The sequence below is a fragment of the Lepidochelys kempii genome, chromosome 8 (genome assembly GCF_965140285.1).
Source record: "Lepidochelys kempii isolate rLepKem1 chromosome 8, rLepKem1.hap1, whole genome shotgun sequence".
Lineage (NCBI taxonomy): Eukaryota > Metazoa > Chordata > Testudines > Cheloniidae > Lepidochelys > Lepidochelys kempii.
In genome coordinates, this window is record NC_136387.1 from 19,204,543 (window position 1) to 19,224,112 (window position 19,570).

Consider the following 19,570-nt stretch of genomic DNA (forward strand, 5'->3'; position numbering starts at 1 on the left):
TAACTGCAAACAATAATCCTTTCCTTAGGGTAAAGCAAAGCGTCTGATCAGCTAAATTTAACTCTGAATGCTACTAGGTTGATTTGTTGAGACTCAATATAGTCAATCAATAAGTCTCTGCTCATAAATAGCACTTGCAAAAGTGCTGAATAAAGTAAAAAACCAAGCTCCATTTTTTTGCTCCATTTCAGGTAAACAGAAAAACCATGAGAACATCCACGTTAATGTCAAACTAAACTGCAAAAAACCCAGTGGAGCTTTTAAAAAATGATAAATAAATGCTCACAATAGCCATGTACACATACTAAGAAGTCAACTGTCCTGTGACTCTCTCATCGTCTAGACTTTTAACAGAATTTGAGCCAAAAAGACGAATACTGTATATCAACCTCCAGTTACTGGATTTCCCCCCTCCCCCCGATAATTCAGTGGGATTGATCTGGGCACCAAACTTCCTTAGGCATCTTTGAAAATCCCAAATATAATATTTTTCTTTAAACAAATCATTGCTTGAAATATCCTTTTTCTCATCAGTGCATATTATCATCCATTAAAGCATTCACTATTCAGTGTGTACGATGCATCCCTTTCTGTGCCTGGGCTCCGGAGGATAGCAGTCCTTTATAGCTACAATCTAGGGAATTCAGGGCCAGAGTTTCACCGAAAGCTGCAGATTGGCACCAAGTAGGATTTGCAAAAGTTCCTAAGTGCCTAACTCCCATGACTTATTTTTTAAGGTGCAATATCTTAAAATCTGTCACAGAACTAGTAATGAAGTCTGTACACCATTAGAAGGACAAGCTCCTACATGCCAAATACTGCAAGGCATTGCAAAATGAGAGACCTTAATCACTGGAGATGTTTTCACCTTTAATCCTGGACTGCATATAGTAAATTCTGGATTTTAGACAACTCTAAGTTTCATTCCTGGTGTGCTATTGCATTTTTGTCTGATATGATCCGCTGTTACCATTCATGGCTAAAACATGCTTAGACTGCTTTGGGAAATGGGGAAAGGGTTGAAAGAGGAAGGATAGGGAATTGGGGAGTGGACAGTGCTCAAGGAATAAGGTCAAGAGTGGGGCATTCAGGAGCAGTAATCATTGTGAAGGCAGATCCAGGTAAGCTTTCCTGGATTACTACTCTGATCCATCTGTGTATGCTAATGTAACTGGGTTTCAGACCAAAGATTTTCTCCCAAACTCAGTAATGAAGCACATATGAAATAATAATAATCTGATGCTCTAGAGCAGTGATACTCGGACTGTGGCTCGTGGGCCCCAAGTGGCTCTTTAATGTGTCTCTGCAGCTCTTTGTGGCACATGATACTAAAACACTGTGTGATTTCATTATTAACCAATCTAAGCTTTAACCAATCAGGATGCTTTTACTATGTTATTAATCAATTAAGTTATCAACTTGCACTAAGTTATTAACTTATTTGCAGGGAGAATAATATATAGATATAGCTGTATAGAAACTAAATATTTCCCCTGTCATACTGCTTAAATATTAATAGTACTGTAGCAAATGAAACAATGAATTTGCCCTTCTGTGGCTCTTTTGGGTAATGCCACTGAAGTCTGAAGATCACTGCTCTAGAACATTAATATAGATGACTCAAAACATCAAACAAACCAGTGAGATTCGTTTAGGTTCCTTGTTCAAAATCCTATGTGTCAATATTTTGTTGGCTTTATTTTTTCTTGTTGTTGGTTCTGGGGTAAGAGGAGATTCTTTTCTGCATGTGACCAAGTCCTGTCTTGAATATTTGGCCACTTTTCTGGCCCGTTAATCCTCCTTTCCAGAATTCCACCACCATGGCATCTGAGATAAAAGCAATGTTCAGGAGTCAGTCAGCAGGAGCAGTCCACGCCCTGAGCACTAGTCACCCCACCAAAGCAACCCCGTCAGGCCACCTCCAAACAATGGGCTGGATGCTCCAGCTGGTTTGTGATACTCTGGCGCCACAAAGCAGCCACAAACGTGATTCATCCAGAAAGTCAAACTGGGATTACAGTCACCAGTAGAGCTGGCTGGGAATTTTTAGACAAAAGTATTTTTTTAATCAGAAAATGCCGACTAGACAAAACCAAAACTTTCCATGGGAAAGGCTCAGTTTCAACTAATTTCTGACCTGGAAAAAAATTTGAAAAGAATAAAAGTTTTGAAATTGTCACTATGATTCATTTCAATGTTGTCTAAATGAAACATGTCAGTTTTCCAATTTGAAATGATTTCTCTATTTCAAAATTGAAAGTAGTTTCAGTTAAAAAAATAAATGGTCAAAATCAAAGCATTCTGTTTCATTTGATCTCCCCCCGCCCAAAAAAAAGGTGCCCCATATTTTCAGTTTGTGATTTTGTTTTTAAGATTTTGACTTTTCGTCCCAATTCAAGATGGGAAAATTTTTCAAAATCTCAAAATTTTTCATGGGATAGGAAAACAATTTCCTTTCAGCTCTATTTGCCAGTGCAATGCAAAGGGGACATGGATGAGTCTAGCCCAATATATAGAGAGAGTAGCTTGGGCTGAAGAATTCAGATCCACATATTAAGCACCCTGAAGCTGTGACATTTGGATTCAGTTCCAGGTTTGAATTCCAACCCCACGCCCCACCAATTCCCAAACATTCAAGGAGGTTCCGATAATAATTGATTTATATATCTTCCTAGGTGTGTACGTCAGAGCAAATAGAAAGATAAGGTCCATGCCACAAAGATCTTAAAACCTGCCCAAAATGTATATTAGTAAAGCATTTTAATTGATCCAGATAAGAACATTCAGAGATGATGGAAAGAGAGATCCCCCTGTTAGCCCCAGAAACTCCCAATCCATTTATAAGATTGCTGAAATGCACATTATTTGTATTTGTAAAGGATAAAGCATTAGTCTCTACTGGACCCATCATACAGTCATTTAATCTGTCTTGAATTTATCTCCCTGCAGGCCTCATTACGGGGGAAAGATGTAAAGCACTCTTTCTAAAACAGGCAGAAAAGGTGTCCTTAATTATGCAATGGCTGCCTAGTTTGAAGGCCACTGAACATGAAAGATTCCCAGTATATCAAAGTCATAGAAAAAGCGGGGCAAAATAACCTGGCACTAAGCCATTGTAAAAATGAAGGGTTCAACTTTCCTTCTCTGCTATAGATTTGTCCAGTCTAATAGTTGCTCACTGGGCTGTCAAAGAGTGGTTTAAAATCTCCACCGGAAATGTCATGAGGCAACTTGAACCTTTTAGATTAGGCACTTGATTCTGTACATTTACTGGTGCATGGAAATGTTGCCATTGACTTCAGTGGGGGCAGGGGTGGGTTGTGTGGGAACAGTCTTTCTCCTAGACTAAGTGAATATACAGTGTTGCTTACTGCACCAACCTGGGGATCTGGGGAAGACTAATACAATAGCATTCAATCACAGAATATCAGTCAACTATACTGCCTATCACCTTGAGGAATGAGTCAGTTAATTCATTAATGTTCTTCTTGTTCTTTGAATGGTGCCCAAAATACCACAGTGAATGGTGGGTAGAGAGCCTGAGAAATTACAGCTCCCCAGATTGAGTCTATATATTTCAGCAGTCCTAACGAGCACTTGACAAACTCACTATAACCCATCTTAATTTCCTTTCTCAGTGGAGTGCCACTAAAAAACATCATTTAGCACAAGTGCATTTTAATTTAAACTAAACATACTCACCTCACTATATATCAAGTGCTTGTTTCTTTTTTGTGAGTGGTGTATGCTGAAAGCACATTGGTACCCACAAGCCACCTAACCTTCGAGAATCATCTCTTTGCATTACATCTCTGCTCTCTATTCAGTAGCATTCAGATTTCTGCAATTTGACTGCATCGGAGCTCAGTCATAGAAGATGCATGTAACCACAAACATGTTTTGACAGCTAAGTTTGGATACAAACAGGAACAGTTCGGAGTGAGAAAAACAAAACCCAGAGACAGCTAGAGGAAGTGATGAAGAAGCCCGGCCAAATAGGTGTTTTCTCTGTTATCAAATACAAAGGGAAATATCTCATCAATGTACAAAGATTTTAAAAAGGCAATTTGCTAATTCGAGTAATAATTTCTCTACTGAATCCCAGGTTATGAAGAAAATGGAGAGCTCCAAATCTGGACTGCTTATTCTTCTCCCAAAATACAAATTCTTCCTCAGGTTCAGATAGGAAAGGAACTTGGGGTCTGAGCTAAGAAGGCTCGTTGGAGAGATGGCATTAGAGAAGTGAAATATAAACAGAAGACTCCTGCAGTCCTGAATCAGGCAGAACTCCTGAGTTTTTCAGGAACGAGGAGAACAGGATGTGGCCATATACACATTTGCTGGACACCACTATAGTAAAATGCCCAACTCTCAGATCCTCAAAGATATTTAGGCACCTATCTCCCATTGATTCTGCTTGTGTCTGTGACATACATGTATTTGTGGAACACAAATAACGGCACCAATCTCTACATTCTGTAACACAGACGGCATTCTCTGCAGCTGGAACATGGCACTGCATTTAAAGTGAACCCCCAAAATCGTTCCTTCCTAGTTGTTTAATGATTTATTACTCGTGTTGCAAAAGGCGCTTAAAAGCACATTCCATGCAGTTAATCACAAGCACTAAAGATTCATGCAACCTTCAGTTTATAACACAGTTTTATACAAGGAATCGCCAACCAATATGGTTTTCAGTAAATTAATTCTGTTGAAATCCAGATTAAACAAACAAGCAATAATCCAGTTTTTGCAGTTTAGGGCTGATTTGTAATCTCACTTACATTGGTGAATCATCGGGAATTGCTCCAGTATTAACCAGGTGTGAAATCGGTTTCTGCCCTCGCTGTTTTTCTTCTAGCCTTTGTATTTTAATAGCACATTATCCTTGCAGGCAATGGAAAGGGCAGGTGATGAGAAAAAAAATAAATAAAAAAGCCAATGCATCAACTCCACTGTCATTAAACTGATCCCAACCAAGAGAAAATGCCCAGGGCAGACCAGCACCTATCCAGATTTTATCTAATGACAGACACTGTAGAGGTGCTTATGAATGCTGCCAAAATGGAGGCATGGTTTGGATTACAAGATATTGGAAATCAGACCAGAGAAAATACAGAAGGACCGTGAATTCAAGATCATATGAAAGGACTACAATTGTGTCTTGACTCTGTGACCCACTAAGGTACAATACTAAAGTATCCTACGACAGAGGACAGACAGCTAATAAATCTCACCCCTGTATATATATATTACTCTACTGAGATGTCATCAGCTTAGAAGGAAATTTTGTGGACTTCCCTCCATTTGAGACCTGACCTTTGCCATACATCCTATGCTGGGGGCTCTGTTCATCCATTTGAGTTAATCATTGTAAATGTATTTACGACAATGATGATAAATCATCTTGACATTTATAAAGTGTTTACATTTAAATAAAGGGGTGTGTGTATATATGTGTATAGTATTCAACATAGATATTGTATTCAGCAATATGCTGCATTATTTTGGATAGTTACCTGAACACTCGGGTAGTAGTTTGATTTTAGAAGACATATCAAAGTCCTTCACAAGCTCCAGCAACCACCTCTCAAGTGGACGGTCGCTCACAAGCAGTAACAGAATGCTACAAAGTCGTTGTATTCTCAAAAGACACCAGGGTAAACTCTTACAAACAGAGAGAATAACATCCATATGGGATGAGTCCCTGGCTTTCAAGGACTCATCCTACACAGATCACATGAAGATATCTCAAGTACTTTGTTTTAAACATTGCTCAATAAATAGAACATTTTTGCATTTCAGTGTGGCAAATAATTATCATTGATTATCTCACTGCTCCCTGAAAATAACAATACCAATTATTTTATAATAGAACTCAGAGGGCTCATGTATTGTTCATGATCAGAGCTACTCTCTGTAACTAGAAAAGGAAGGCTAAGTACTATTGCGGGGAAATGTTCCTCTCAGACCTTATGCCTGATCACCCTTCCTTGGTATGTAGCAAGGTGTGCAAGGTAGTTTCTTTCCAGCACAGGTAAAAGTGGGATGCAGGTAATGCTAACGGCTAGGCATAGTCCACTGAACTGAACAACAGTAAGTCTCAAGCTACTTGTGCACCCAACTCATATTCAATGGTGAAGTTTCATGCTGATCCCAGATACCAGTCTCAGGACTGTCACAGACAACTTCAGGTGATATTTTTCCCATCAGTTTGACTCTGCGATATGGGTGCAAATATGTAAGACTGATAGTGACACACACAGAATTGTTCCAGTAATGGTCTATACTGTTGAAGAAACAAAGCTGGGGCATGTAGGGAAAAGATGAGTAGAAGACACTCTGATGAATATTATTTTTCATGGCAAAATATCTGCTCTTGTAGTGTTTTTACCATTGACGAGATATTTGAGTCACTGAAGTATCATCTAATGCTGCACCCCTCAAAAAGTAGGATTTTTCCCCCATGGCTCCAGGGAGTCTCTACTTATTCTTTGCACATTTCTAAAGATGCATGGGCAGCTCCTCAGCTGGTATAAATCAATAGACTTCAACGAAGCTACACCAGTTCACAACAGCTGAGGATTTAGTCTGTAGATTCAGTTATCAAAACATGTAGTTAAGACCACTGTCAGCCCAATCTTTAGTTTTAAGCCATTACTCTTGTAATAGGCGATACCATAGATCCTAGCTGGGTTGTAATTTTGGTCCGTCAAGTCAGTGTCCTGTCCTTAGCAGTAGATGATACCTGATTCTTCAGGGAAAGGCCCAGTTCAAAATAAACCTGGCCCAATTACACAATACTGTATATAGGAGGAATCCTTCATGATCCCTGTATTAATTAACTTATTAAGGTCCAGGTTCTGATCTCAGTTACACCAGTATAAGACCAGAGTCTCTCTTCTGAAGTCCATGGAGTTACTTGGTATAAATGATGGTAGAATTTGTAGAAAACAAAATTAAAGATGGGGTTGCATGAATTTAGATTGAAAATCGAGTTCACTTCTATTATCCAGACAATGTGGGTAGTATGTGCACTTACCAAGTAGCATCTACACCATTAGCAAATGTTAACTGTTGGCTTTGCTTCTGTTTCGAATGTGTGTTAAATTTCTTTAGTTTGCTGGCAATGAGCAATGTTTCACTCCATGCAACTGACGAGACCCAAATAAGCCCAGGAGGCTTAACAGATTCCTGGTTCAGGTGCTTTCATTTTTTACCAGTTCATTTCTGCTTGAATTTATTATTTCAAGAATGTAGCTGTAGAATTCACTATACCAAAAAAGAGAGGAATTGGAACATGCCATCTGACTGTAACATCTGGTGAAATTGAGTTGCTACCTGTACGTGTTCATTCAACTGACTTAAATGTAAACAAAGACAAAAGTATTCTTCTAAAATGACAGTAGCTGAACTGTGACTCCCTTAAATCTGATACTGTCATGGCATTTGGAACTAACGTGAAAAGAAGGACCTACCTGACGCCTCTACATGATTTAGATGATATCACAGCAAGTTCCAGTGTCAGGTTTAGAACCTTCTTGACATCCCCTTCTGCCTCTTCTGTTTCTGACACTTATTTCAAGGACATGGATCTAATCCCAAAGTCCTAACCAATTTGAGTTGCTTCTGGATCAACTTCAACCTTTGGTGAAATGTTACAAATCCATATGCATTTCACAGTTGTCACCATGCAGTCCAGCTTGACCACTCAGAACTTCAGGGCAGCAGCAGCAGGGGTAGAACTCTCGAGCCAAAGATAAGCTCCCCAGTCCCCTACGCTATGACCTAATGGGGAATTTTCATTAGCTGATCACAGTAAAGAGCATTGTGACAGACAGTTGAGCAGTTCTGATTTCACCCACTAGAGGGCAGTTTAACACATACATAACCAATCTCATAGCAAAACGTTCTGTTCATGAAAAATAAAATACAACAATCAACAACATTGAAATTGGCTAGAGAAGGTTGAATTATTAATTCAAAATAATGTAGACAATTAATTTGGCATTTTTCTTTGAATACATTATCATGAATACATTTTCCACTCTTCAGCCAGTTCTATAGATTTTTGAATAGCATCCAGCGAATAATTTGACACATTTTCCCCTTGAGTTGTCAAATAGATGGTTCACAAATACATTTTCCCATTCTTCCATCAGCTATGAAGGTGACGAAGACATAGTTGTAATTTTGACCTTGCTGTCCTTTGATCTTTTCCTCTCAGTTTTAATACTGAAATAACAAGCACATACATTCTTTGCTTGCCTGCTGCTCTTCCCATTTTACAAAGGGTAACTATGACTCATAAATAAGGCTAAGATTTTGTCACAGATATTTTTAGTAAAAGTCAGGGAGCAGTCTCCAGCAATAAAGAAAATGTACGGAAGCTGTGACCTGTCCCTGACTTTTACTAAAAATATCTGTGACAAAATGGAGATCTGTGGGTCCTCAGACTGTGCAGCGGGGCAGCTACGCAACAGCTAGGATCTCTGGGGGCCCACTACATATGGTGCTAAGATGCCATCAGTGATCTACAGTGATGAGATGGTAGAAATAGAAGTGGAGGTTGTGATTTTTTTCTTACTAGGTTCAAAAAGGTTCACCTAACCCTTTGTGTTCCCCCTTCACTATTCTGGATGTTTTCATGGCATTGGCTGGGTCGTTCTTCATACACTCTGTTGAACAGGATTACTGCTACTTTGTCACCCAGTCAAAAGTAATGGAGATGGAAAAGATGGAAACTGGACCATTCATTCTGTTTACTTGCCGTTGGATGGTTGTGCCCTACATTTTCTTAAGATTTGGTCTGCCCGACACTTCCTAGGCCATTTGTGGCAGCTCTTTACAAGTTCAGTGTTTAGAATGGCCATTGCTTGACATTCTTGTCTTTCTCCTGTGCACGGGGACATCAGAGGAGGGGGAGGGATTGGCAGGAGGTGGTAATCAGGGGCTATAGATTTTTCTTTTTTTGAATCATATATATACACCCAATGTGAATGGCTTGGATTGGCTAGTGATTGTCCCTTTGTTGGGCTCCATTTAAATGGCTACAACCTTCACCTGAAACTATAAAAATGCCTTTTTGTGGGAAAAAACTGTCTAGGTTAGCCAACAAAGCACTCTTGTTGGACAGCTTATATGTAGCTCTCCCACAGACATGAAATGGATAACTGGACTCAGTTTGCCAGTAAATACCTTCTTCATGTCTCCTTCTCTTCAGACTCAAAAGAAAATATATGGCCCTTTTGACGAGCATGTATCCTGCACCCAGGGCTCTCAGTGGCATGTGGTGTTTTAAAAACACATCTGCACACACACAGAACAAAAATAAATCGCTCCACTGGCCATTAACTGCTCTTCCTTGGCATATCTCGCAGTCATTAATGTGTCTCAGACATGCACATAATGAATAAATGACTTGACAGCAAATAAATGCCCTTTCACTGGTGTCTCCGAGAGAGCTGCTTGTTCACAGAAGAACACAAGAGAAATGGTCTTGTTGACCAGAAAGTGCACCCAGTTGCCCGAGAGAAGACGAGAAGGTTAGTTGCCTTTGTGGCTTTTTGTGTCTCTAAACATGAAACAGAAAAAAGAACCACATGCTCTTTTATATATGATAGTGCCTTTTGGATTAAAGCCATCCTGATGCTGGCAGTGCAGTGACTACAATACTAAAGAGAGGCCACCATGTGCTCAGTAATGACTCAGGCTAGATTTGGGCATAGAAAGGTTGGGCTAGGAAACAAGGACGCATTACGCTATATGTTAAAAGTAAATTCACTTCCATATGTATGGTTATCAGAGAGGGAGCAAAAAGCACTGCAGTTTAACATTTGGTAACATCTCTAGTAGTAAGAGCAAAGAGGCTGGCAATCAATAGACTTGTATTCTATTCTCAACTCTGCCAATGGCTCACTGTGTGTGCTTGGGCCACTTCTCTGTGTCCCCACTGTAACAGGGAAAATATTATAGTACATTCCTTTGTAAGATGAGGTGAGATCCTCAGATAAGGTTATGTAAATTCAAGGTATTACTTTCTCAGCCTTTAAGAGTACAGCACCTACCCTTAGTATTGGCCCTAATACTGTGACACCACTGGGTCTGACCCCATAAGTATGCACTTCTGGTCAACATCACGTGTTCACCAGATGACTAACACTGAGAGACCAACCTTTCCCCCTTTTCGCCCTCTTTCACAGGCTGATGTTAGTGTTCTTTGTTAAGGCCTTTTCTTAAACTGAGCTTTTGAAAACACTGTTTGCAAAAATAAACCTTTATAAAGAATGTTGCTCAGGGGCCTCAAAATTAGAGCTAGTCAAAACAGAATTTCCATTCTATAGGAAATGCCTACATTTTTAAATTTCCTTTTTGGTCCCAAATCAGAACAAAAAGTAGAAATTTCCCACAAAAAAGAAATTTCCCCAGATTTTTGTTTCCTATATATTAAAATGTACTTAACCAAAGGTTTCATTTTTGATAAGGGTGAAGCACTTCATTTTGACTTTAGCATTTTGGCTAATATAATATATATTAAAAGTCATAACACTAGAGTCTAAATGAAGCACTTTGACCTTATCAGAACAGAACACTTTGATGATATTTTCATCAAAATTTTGACTTATCAGTACATACCCACCAAATGTTTAAATTTCTGAAATCTCTATTTTCCTGCTGAAAATTCCCATCTGAAAATTTCCAACCAGTTCTATTCTAAATTCCTGTTATTTAGATTTTGGATCTAGTTTTCTTTGGCAGGGTCTTATGGTTGGGTAAAAGTCACAGTGAATGCCAGATGGCATCACGTGGGCTCAAGGAAACACAGGACCCGAACAAAGTTGAGTGGATTTTGTTGTGAAGACACATTAACATATTTCTTAGATTTGGGCTGAACGTGTCAATTCCCTAGGAACACTGTCAGAGCTAAAAGGAGGAAATGGCAGGAGCTAAAAGGAGGAAATGGAAATGACTAATCTTCCCCACTTTTGCTTCCTGAGGTTTTGAGTCGCACTTGACCCAGCCACCTGTAAGATGTACATCATCCTTTGTTGATGATCAAAATGAGCTGGAGGATGCTGGGCTCATTTAATAACATGGACTGTTGTGCCTTACATCATGATGGCAAACAGCAAATACTGCTCAAAAATGCTCAGGGTCATGCTCAGCCTTGCCAGTGATGACTGTCCTATCTTGAATGTCCTGTTTTCAGGGAAAGTTATTGAGGTGGCCTTGCTACATTTGGATTCCAGAGATTTCTCCAGGTTCGGGCTGGTATGGGATTGTGCGGTGTTTATGCAAATACTGATTTTCTCCTTCCAGTGATGGACAAGGGTAATGTGTACATGATCTTACTAGTTTTTTAAACCAATGTGCTTGATACTGTGAGGCCTAAGGGGGGAAAAATAGATTCTGATGGAGTCAGAGGATTTATTGAGGAGGAGGCCAGTTTCAGCTCTTCTGTGTGAAGGAATATAATATCAACAGCACAAAACACATCTCACAGTTCAGCATGATTGTCAGTCCCTACTCCAGAGTATTTAGAGGGTATTAACTCACTGAAGGTATTAATCCTTTTCTTCAACAGTGAAAGATATAACATGACACAATACAATTCTGCATGATGTGCATATTCTTTCCTGATAAGTATATTTGAAGGCACTCAACATTTTAAGGAAAATAATTTGTTTTAATTCTTCCTCCTTCTAACGTTTCTATGTGACAAGGTAACAAAGCAAAGAAGGGCAGGAGAATGGGAGAGAACAGCTCAGTAATTGCACTGATGTCTGAACCAAGGGACAATAGAGCAGAAATGCAAGCAGTGGGCACCAAAGACTCGATTTTCTCATTAAACACTTGGTGACTATATTTTTTTTCCATTAAAGGTTTAAGCTTTTCTTCTGTTTCTGCACTGGAAAAAAGGATGTTAGCGGGAAAATCAGAGTGAAAGTATTTCCTAATGGAAATTAGATCAATGGTGCACTGCTAATTTTTGCTGTTGTATTTTCCTGTGTAACACAATGGTAAATCTACACAGATTTGGAATTAGCCAGTCCTAATATTTCAGAAGCAGAAAATTATTTCTAGATACACAAAATACTATACACATGAAACTGTAACTCCATTTTCTGATTAATCCTGCAAAAGGTACAAACTTCCAGGAGGAGTATTGCTTAGGGTAATTCAGCACCTTAACCACTCTGGTGATGAATGCATTAGAAATTCTTAAGTTAGACAGGCAATTAGATAAGTATTTCTGATGCTCGTTGATCTATAGTCTATTACAGTGGAACCTTCTTGTTTTATTTTCACTGAACAGGTGCACTATAACTGGATTGTAATTAAAAACTGGGGAGGGGCGTTTTATTTTTCTTCCATATAAATGGGGCTTCACTCCATCTGAGCTCAGTAGAAGCAGGATCTAGTTCAGTAATATTTTAATTTCCTGCTTCTGAAAGGAGGCACTGACATGAGCCAGGTATAGTGGAGGCAGGCTCTGTGCACGATTCCTCAGACACAGCTTTTCCAAATTACTTCAGTCCCAGTCTGTACCTCCTGTTGTTTCAATCCTGGGCCTCTTTGGAGGACAGATTGACATTCATACTATTGTGAGGTGGTTTTTTGTAATGCGAACAAATGGGGACTGTAATGAGACCAAATTCATTTTCCTTTGAGACTTGAGTCAGCATTTAAACTCCTGTCAGGCTAATGACTAACACGCTAACCCAGAACTCCACCTACCAACCTTTCTATTGTGCTGTTCTTTCATGGTTCAGCTTGGGCAACCCTCCCATAAAAGATATGCCTGAAACAAAACCCTGGGTCCAAATAGTGCCAGACTTTATAATGATCCAAACCAAAATTCCCAGATTCAAGCTGCTCCACCATCCTGATCTTTGGGAAAGTTTGATTCCAGGTCCAGAATCCAAATTTAGCAGTTCAGGCTCATCTCTGTGTCACACCAAGCAAACTAAATGCTTGCTTCTGGAGACTTTATTCGGGCAAAACTCTGAGGACATTCAGCACGAGTTGTCCCCCATGTCTGCAGGATTTGGCCTGAAATTAAACATTCCATGCTGCAAATGCTGTTAATCCTTGATAAACCCACTTGTCACCTTTGCAAATGTTAACGTCTAAGCTTCTGCAGTTACAGCCATTGGTATAAGGTGCATCATTTTATAAGTTGAAAAATATTAAAATTTAAACATTTTATGGGCCAAATTCTCTGCTGGCACAATTGTGCAGCTCTATTGAAGTCAGGGGTGCTACCTGAATCTACACCATCAACGAATTTGACCCTACACATTATATAAATCCCCACCTCAGATTTATGGTTATATATTCATTTGGGCTCTAAGTACTATGTATATAAAATAAACATCTCCCCAGCGTGTAATATTCCACTAGTAACAGAAAGTTTCTTCTTGGAACCAATGCCGCAAATGCAAATATATCATGAAGACAATGGGGTTCTATCTGGAACTCTGGAAAACTGAAGGGCAGAAGTGTTAAATTTGATTGTCAGGTTTGAATGAACCCACAACCCAAAGCAAAACTCAATCTAAACTACCAAATCTCACCTGGATTTGCGTTCAACCTCTAGGTGCTACACCCCACTGCACATGTGCTCTGCCTTATAATGTTTGTCTTTAATGGTGCCTTTAGCCTGTCAGAACATTGCGACAAAGAACTATTAACTGGTTTGGCACTGATCTTCCACCGTAAGGTGCGATAAAGCAATTAATGGATATAATTAATAAAGCCATGATCTTTTATAATTTCAGCGGGAAGCCATAAATCAGTCCCCCAAGGTCACCCCAGAATCAACCCATTGTCACTCTAAAGGTCTGCAAGCATTTTGGCAAATCTGTTCTGCATTTTGATTTTGACAGGGAATTAAAAGGAGATTATACCCAGAACCGGGCAAATTCATGAGTTTACAGGTTACATACATTTTACTCAACTAATGCAGAAATACAGATCTTCAGTACACATATCTTCACAACCTCTCACCCCAACATGCAAAATCTTAATTAGCATCAGGTTCAGGTTATTAATTATTATTATCGCAACATTTCTGTGCTTGAGATGCTTTAATGTTCCTTCAAATTCACAACTTCCTGTAGTCTAATTTCTCACTAAGTTCACGGCTCAGTTTAAAGAAGACAGTTTCAAATTCCCTGCCACAGACCTATTACACATGCCAAGATTACCATTGACTCCTGCACTAAAATTTGAACACAAAATTTCCAAGTTGCTTCTAGCTCCATGGAAACTGTCAAAAGAGGACAGAAGCATTATTGTTACTAGAAGCAACTCAGTAAGGATCTGCTGAACCAATACTCTAGTATTCTCTGGGGATAAAACAGCAGCCAAAATGTTATCTGCATCTTTTCAGAGGGCATGTTGGACACAGGTCCCTCCCCTCACCTGGCAGTTACAGTAGAATTAGATACATTGAGAAGTGGACTACAGTCATTCAACATATAGAAATGTGACTTGGTTACAAAAAAGGAAATAAAAAGTTTCCAGACTCCGTGTGTGAAATCATGTTGGGCCAGACTTTCAACTCAATCTAAACTACCAAAGTGTAGTGTAGTGTATAATAGAAGCACATGTTCCTCTTTACAGAGTATTTAGATACTTGCTTGGTTGAAGTGCTGTTCTAATCTGAAATGTGACTATAACAGTGGCATAGTAAAGCTCCATGATTTTTTGTCTTTCATTGACTACATGTTAAGTAGTCACCTTACAAATGAGGGTGGGTTTTTTAACTGCCAGCTCTGCAAACCCAATCTAAGCTCTGAGAGCCAAGCTGGTGTCTTTCCTTATCAAGGATCATCACAAATAATCAAGGCAAATGCTGCCTTCATGCACAGTTGTGTAACCCTGTTGAGGTCAGTGGATTTGGACAGTGGATTTTCTTTTAGGAAGCAATCCCTTTCCCTGCATCTCTTTCTCACATACATAATCCTTGTTTGTGTCAGCAGTCCCATTGACCTCATTGGAACAATTTACCAAGTCTTGTGGTGGATTCTCCATCACCGGCCATTTTGAAATCATGTTTGGATTTTTTCCCCCTAAAAGAGAGGCTCTGGTTCAAACTGGAATGATTTCAGGGAAGTTCTGTGGCCTGTGTCATGAAGAAGAGTAGCCTAGATGATCACAGTGGTCACTTCTGGCCTTAGAATCTATTCATCTAACTCTCGTGGGTAAGGTTTGCAAGATTGGACCCAGAGTCCCTTTTTATAGTTGAACCACATCTTGTTTTTCAGCCTCTTTGACTGAAAGGTGTTATAGAAGCATGTGAATAATTGTTAGGCTAACCCCAGACAAGACAGGATGTTGGCTGGAACTTATCCATGGCTGTGAAACAAAAACGCAAAAGAAAAAATATATTCCAGCTTTTTGTAATAAAAAAATGACAGTCCTGCTTGGCTCTACTCAGTGCTATAAGTCAATTTCATTAGAACTAAAATACACAGTAAAAGTGTTGTCATCACAATGAGGTTCTGTAGAGTTAATGGGACTAATCTAACCAACCAGCAAGAGAGCTCAGTGCTGCTACAGCAGAGCAAATCCATCATGTCGTGAGTTTATTGATCTGCCTTCTTTGCTGATTCACAGGCATCAAGTAAACATTGATTAGTTTATTTTATAAAGAATTTTTGAGAATATTTGCAAACTTTTTAGGTTAGTCTTTCTAAAATGCTCCAATCAAGGCCCAGTTTGTCCAGCCGGGATTAGGACAGGAAGGGGACTCTCTCATGTGGTACTCCCTGTTTCTGGTGGTTGGGCTGATGGAGGAGGAGTGGTCAGGGTGTGGGTGGGACCAGGTGGATGCACATCACCCTCATTCTGGGCCTGTGGAAATATGTTAGAAAAAAATTACAGCTGCTGACTGTATTATCCGCCGTGTGTAGCCTCCAGCAGAGATCCTGGGGGCAGCAGAAACCAGAGGAGTCTCTGAAGCTGTGTTGTCAGGAAGGTGGGAGTTTAGTGGGGGGCAAAGTCATGGTGGAGGCACAGAACACTCATGAATGTGGCCCTGGCATCCTATGGATCTCCTGGGACCACCAAGTTTATGGACAACCTTGATGATAGGGCAATGCAGGAGATCCCTTCAAGAGAATCTTTGGGGTGATTTTCTCCTCTATTGTCTTCTCCCATGGGTTTTACCATGGGACTGGATGATCTGATAGACATTACTCCAGTTACCCGTCTGACACCATTTTCTGGCCTGGAAAATGTGGGGGCCACCATCTGGAATGTCACAAACCTGACAGAAATATAGCAATTAGTTTCAAGAAGACTATGCAAATGAGAAGAAGTGCTGGCTTCGAAATCACTCTGTCTTATGTAACTACTGTTGAAGGTGCATTCTTAGTTTATCAAGACACTGTACTTGGGAAGACACTTGAACTTAATTGGGCTGTTCTTGACATTAGGGTTCCACATATTTCTCTCATGCGTGCCAAGCTCTAGCAACAGCACTGTTCCATGCAAAAAGGACTTTCTGCTCATGGATCTCCCCCTTCCCACAAAGGCTTCTCCATGCTGTAGCATTCCCATAAATAGGGTTTCCAAGGGCAAGCAAGAGCTGGGTCAGATTCTAAGGCGGCCCAGAACTAATGTGGAGGATTTTGTATGGACAGCCAAAGGGATCCAGTAGATCTGTGGTATGGAACCCCTGGTTTCATCCATGGGGAAGGGGAAACAAGTCCCCTATCCCTGATGAAAAGATGCAGTGGAATCTCCACAAAGGTGACATCATGGAATTTTCTGGCCCCTCTGCGGAATGCACTCTGGCCCAATGGTCATTAGTTACTATGTCATATAGCGCCTGTCAGCAGGTGCCTTTCCCAGGCTGCTCTAAAGCAAACACGCACACTGCCAAGTCAATGACTTAACCCCTTTCTGGGTTTTGGCTTTATTAATGAAGAAACAAACAAACGATAACAGAACTGAAGTTCAGCTCAAGCCTTCTCCCCATTTTTGGTTTCTCTTACGGTTTCTGCTTCAGGGCAACCCATTCCCCGAGAAGCCATCCCCAGTCCTTTTTGTCTAGAGAAGGAAATGAGCCACCTGCCCAGGGAGAGAGCAAAAGCCACTTACCTCTTTCTCAGCAAGATAACAGGAGTCTCAGTCAAACAAATCCTGTTGTTGGTAAATAGTGGGCATGTACACTCTTACTTTGTCTACATCTGATTTTGATAGATATGCTATAGTAGGAATACCCTAACCTGAGAGAAGCATTGTGAACACTGTAAGGAACAGATTCACTAGAAACGGTCAATTTATTTGTTGTGAACACATTATTTATTGGATTGGTCTTTTTTCCTGTTCTTGAATTGCTGTGATTTTTACTCATTTCTTTGAAAAAAGTATTCCCAAAACAATTAAATAACAAAAACCCAACAGACAGCTCTCAGAAAAAGACCTCCACCAAATATTTGATAGTAGGGAGTCTTTACTCAACTAAGGGACTTGTACAATTTCATTGTCCAACCAGAGAAAAATCCAGTACCATATTATGCCACCTTTACTCTCAATTGCACTGATCTGGTGAGTAAGAACAGCACAATTTGGATGTCAACAAATAAATAATATAAAGTGGTACATGAAGTGGTTTTACAAATCATTTATCCTTAATAGCATGTGGTGTTATTTACAAAATAGGTAAAGACATGTAGATGATAACAATATGATTTGTATTAGTCATCAAGAACAGCTTATAAACAGATTACCAGTCAAATGCTCAGTTGGCATAAGTCAGCATAGCTATGGAACAACACTTATTTACTCCCACTGAGAAACTGGTCCAAACATGTAATGACAAAGCATCTAAAATCAGATTTTAAAAAGCAGTCAAGACAAAGTTTGCATGTGCCCATAATGTATTTTTTCTTACTAGCTGCATCAGAAGCAAGAACTCCCTTTCCCGTCTCCCACATATGTACAGAAGAATTTAAATAGGAGCAAAGCTTATGTACATCAATCTATACCAATATCCAAAGAAGCTATTTACACCCTCATTGAGTTCCCTGTAGCAATACAGGCCACCACACAGATCACAGATGCTGACCATATATTCCAAAACAGAGGTAACATGTAGGTCATGCTGTGACCTACAAAAAATATATGAAGCCGTTCAAAAGGGAACTGCTCACAGAGAAGCCTGTGAATATGGCATGAATGTCACTGGGTCAGTAAAGCTAGCCAGTGAAACTGGACGGGTGTCTACTTACTATTCAATTGCACCAGTGAAGTGCTTATTAGCTATTCTTTTAAATGAAATTGTACAGTTAAAGTTTTACAGCTTAATTAATTAATGCAATCACTCTTTTAGCTATAAATTGCTGAACACTGTCTGCAAATTTAGCTGTTCCTATATATGTGTAAAATTAGTTCCAGACTAATAAAAATAATCTGACACTGAGGCTTTTGTTATTTAGTGGAATTATATATTTTCTCCTACTAAAAAAGGAATCATGAAAAATATGGCAAATTTTACTGGTGGATCATGCAAAAATAACAATTCAGTTTGTCTCTGATCAATGCCAGAGGCAGAAAACATCAATACAACAGCAGTTCAAATATAAAATGAGTGACTTGTCTATGAATGACACAAAAGTATGGTAACCTAGGAACAAAAAATATGTTCCTGGATCAGAGAAATAATAGGAAGCTAATTGCCTGCTATCAGTCTAGGTTCTTATATGGCCCTCATCACTCTAAAACAAATACATGCATAACAATAATAAAATAAAGATATTATTATTATAATAATTTCTACCTAACACCTGTGATCCTAGGACCTCTAAGGATTTTAGAAATAATAGTTAAGACTTACAGAGAAGAATCTGGGAAGTAATATTATATCCATTTTAAAGAAAAGTGGTTCAGTGAATTTTAGCAAATCAGTGGCAAAGTAGGGATGGAACCAAGGAGTCTTGTATCCCAATATTATTGCTTAGTGCTAATTAATACCAACAGTACTACTTCGGAACATGGATCCAATATGTTCTGTGCACAAAGCATTCAATTGTAGCCTGACGTTAAATTATTTATTTTACTGTCTTGTAATTTTATTTATGCATTCTTATTACTCAGCATCATAGTGGCTTTACCCCTTCTTTCTCACATGTGAGGCCCAATTCTGCAACCTTTGCTCACATGAGTAGTTTTTATCTCACCTTAATACTACCAGAAAAGCTTGTCCACCATTTGTGGAGTTTGATTCAGCATATTTTTATCCAAATCTTTAGGCCTGACTCTGCTCTCAACCCAGTGTAAACCAGGCATATGGATGGAGTTACACCAGAGGTGAAAGTAATTTAAAGGATTTACCGGTACTCCGAAGTCCTGAGCAGGGAGGGTGTGGCCTCAACCGGAAGAGGCATGGCCTCAACAAGAAGAGGCGGAGCCTTTAAATACCTGGGCCCTTTAAATCAAAATTTAAATGCCCCAGGGCTCCGGCTGCAGCTGGGAGCCCTGGGGCCTTTAAATCACCCCCAGAGCTACTAGCTGCAGAGGCGGCTGGGAGCCCCGGGACTCAGGGATGATTTTAAGG

At 39.6% G+C, this 19,570-nt stretch overlaps 1 protein-coding gene across 5 annotated transcripts in view; it reads right to left on the bottom strand.

Moving 5' to 3' along the window:
• Positions 1–19,570, bottom strand: part of JAKMIP2 (janus kinase and microtubule interacting protein 2) — a 107,787-nt gene that overhangs the window by 80,265 nt on the left and 7,952 nt on the right. For 2 of the 5 annotated variants that reach the window (XM_073355759.1, XM_073355760.1), the window contains exon 2: positions 1,639–1,827. The exons of 2 other annotated variants lie outside the window; for them this stretch is intronic. The gene's annotated coding sequence lies outside the window, so the exon portion shown is untranslated. Of the gene's footprint in view, positions 1–1,638; positions 1,828–3,702; positions 3,731–19,570 lie in introns of those variants that run through there. One more of the 5 variants, XM_073355761.2, reaches the window with a different exon arrangement.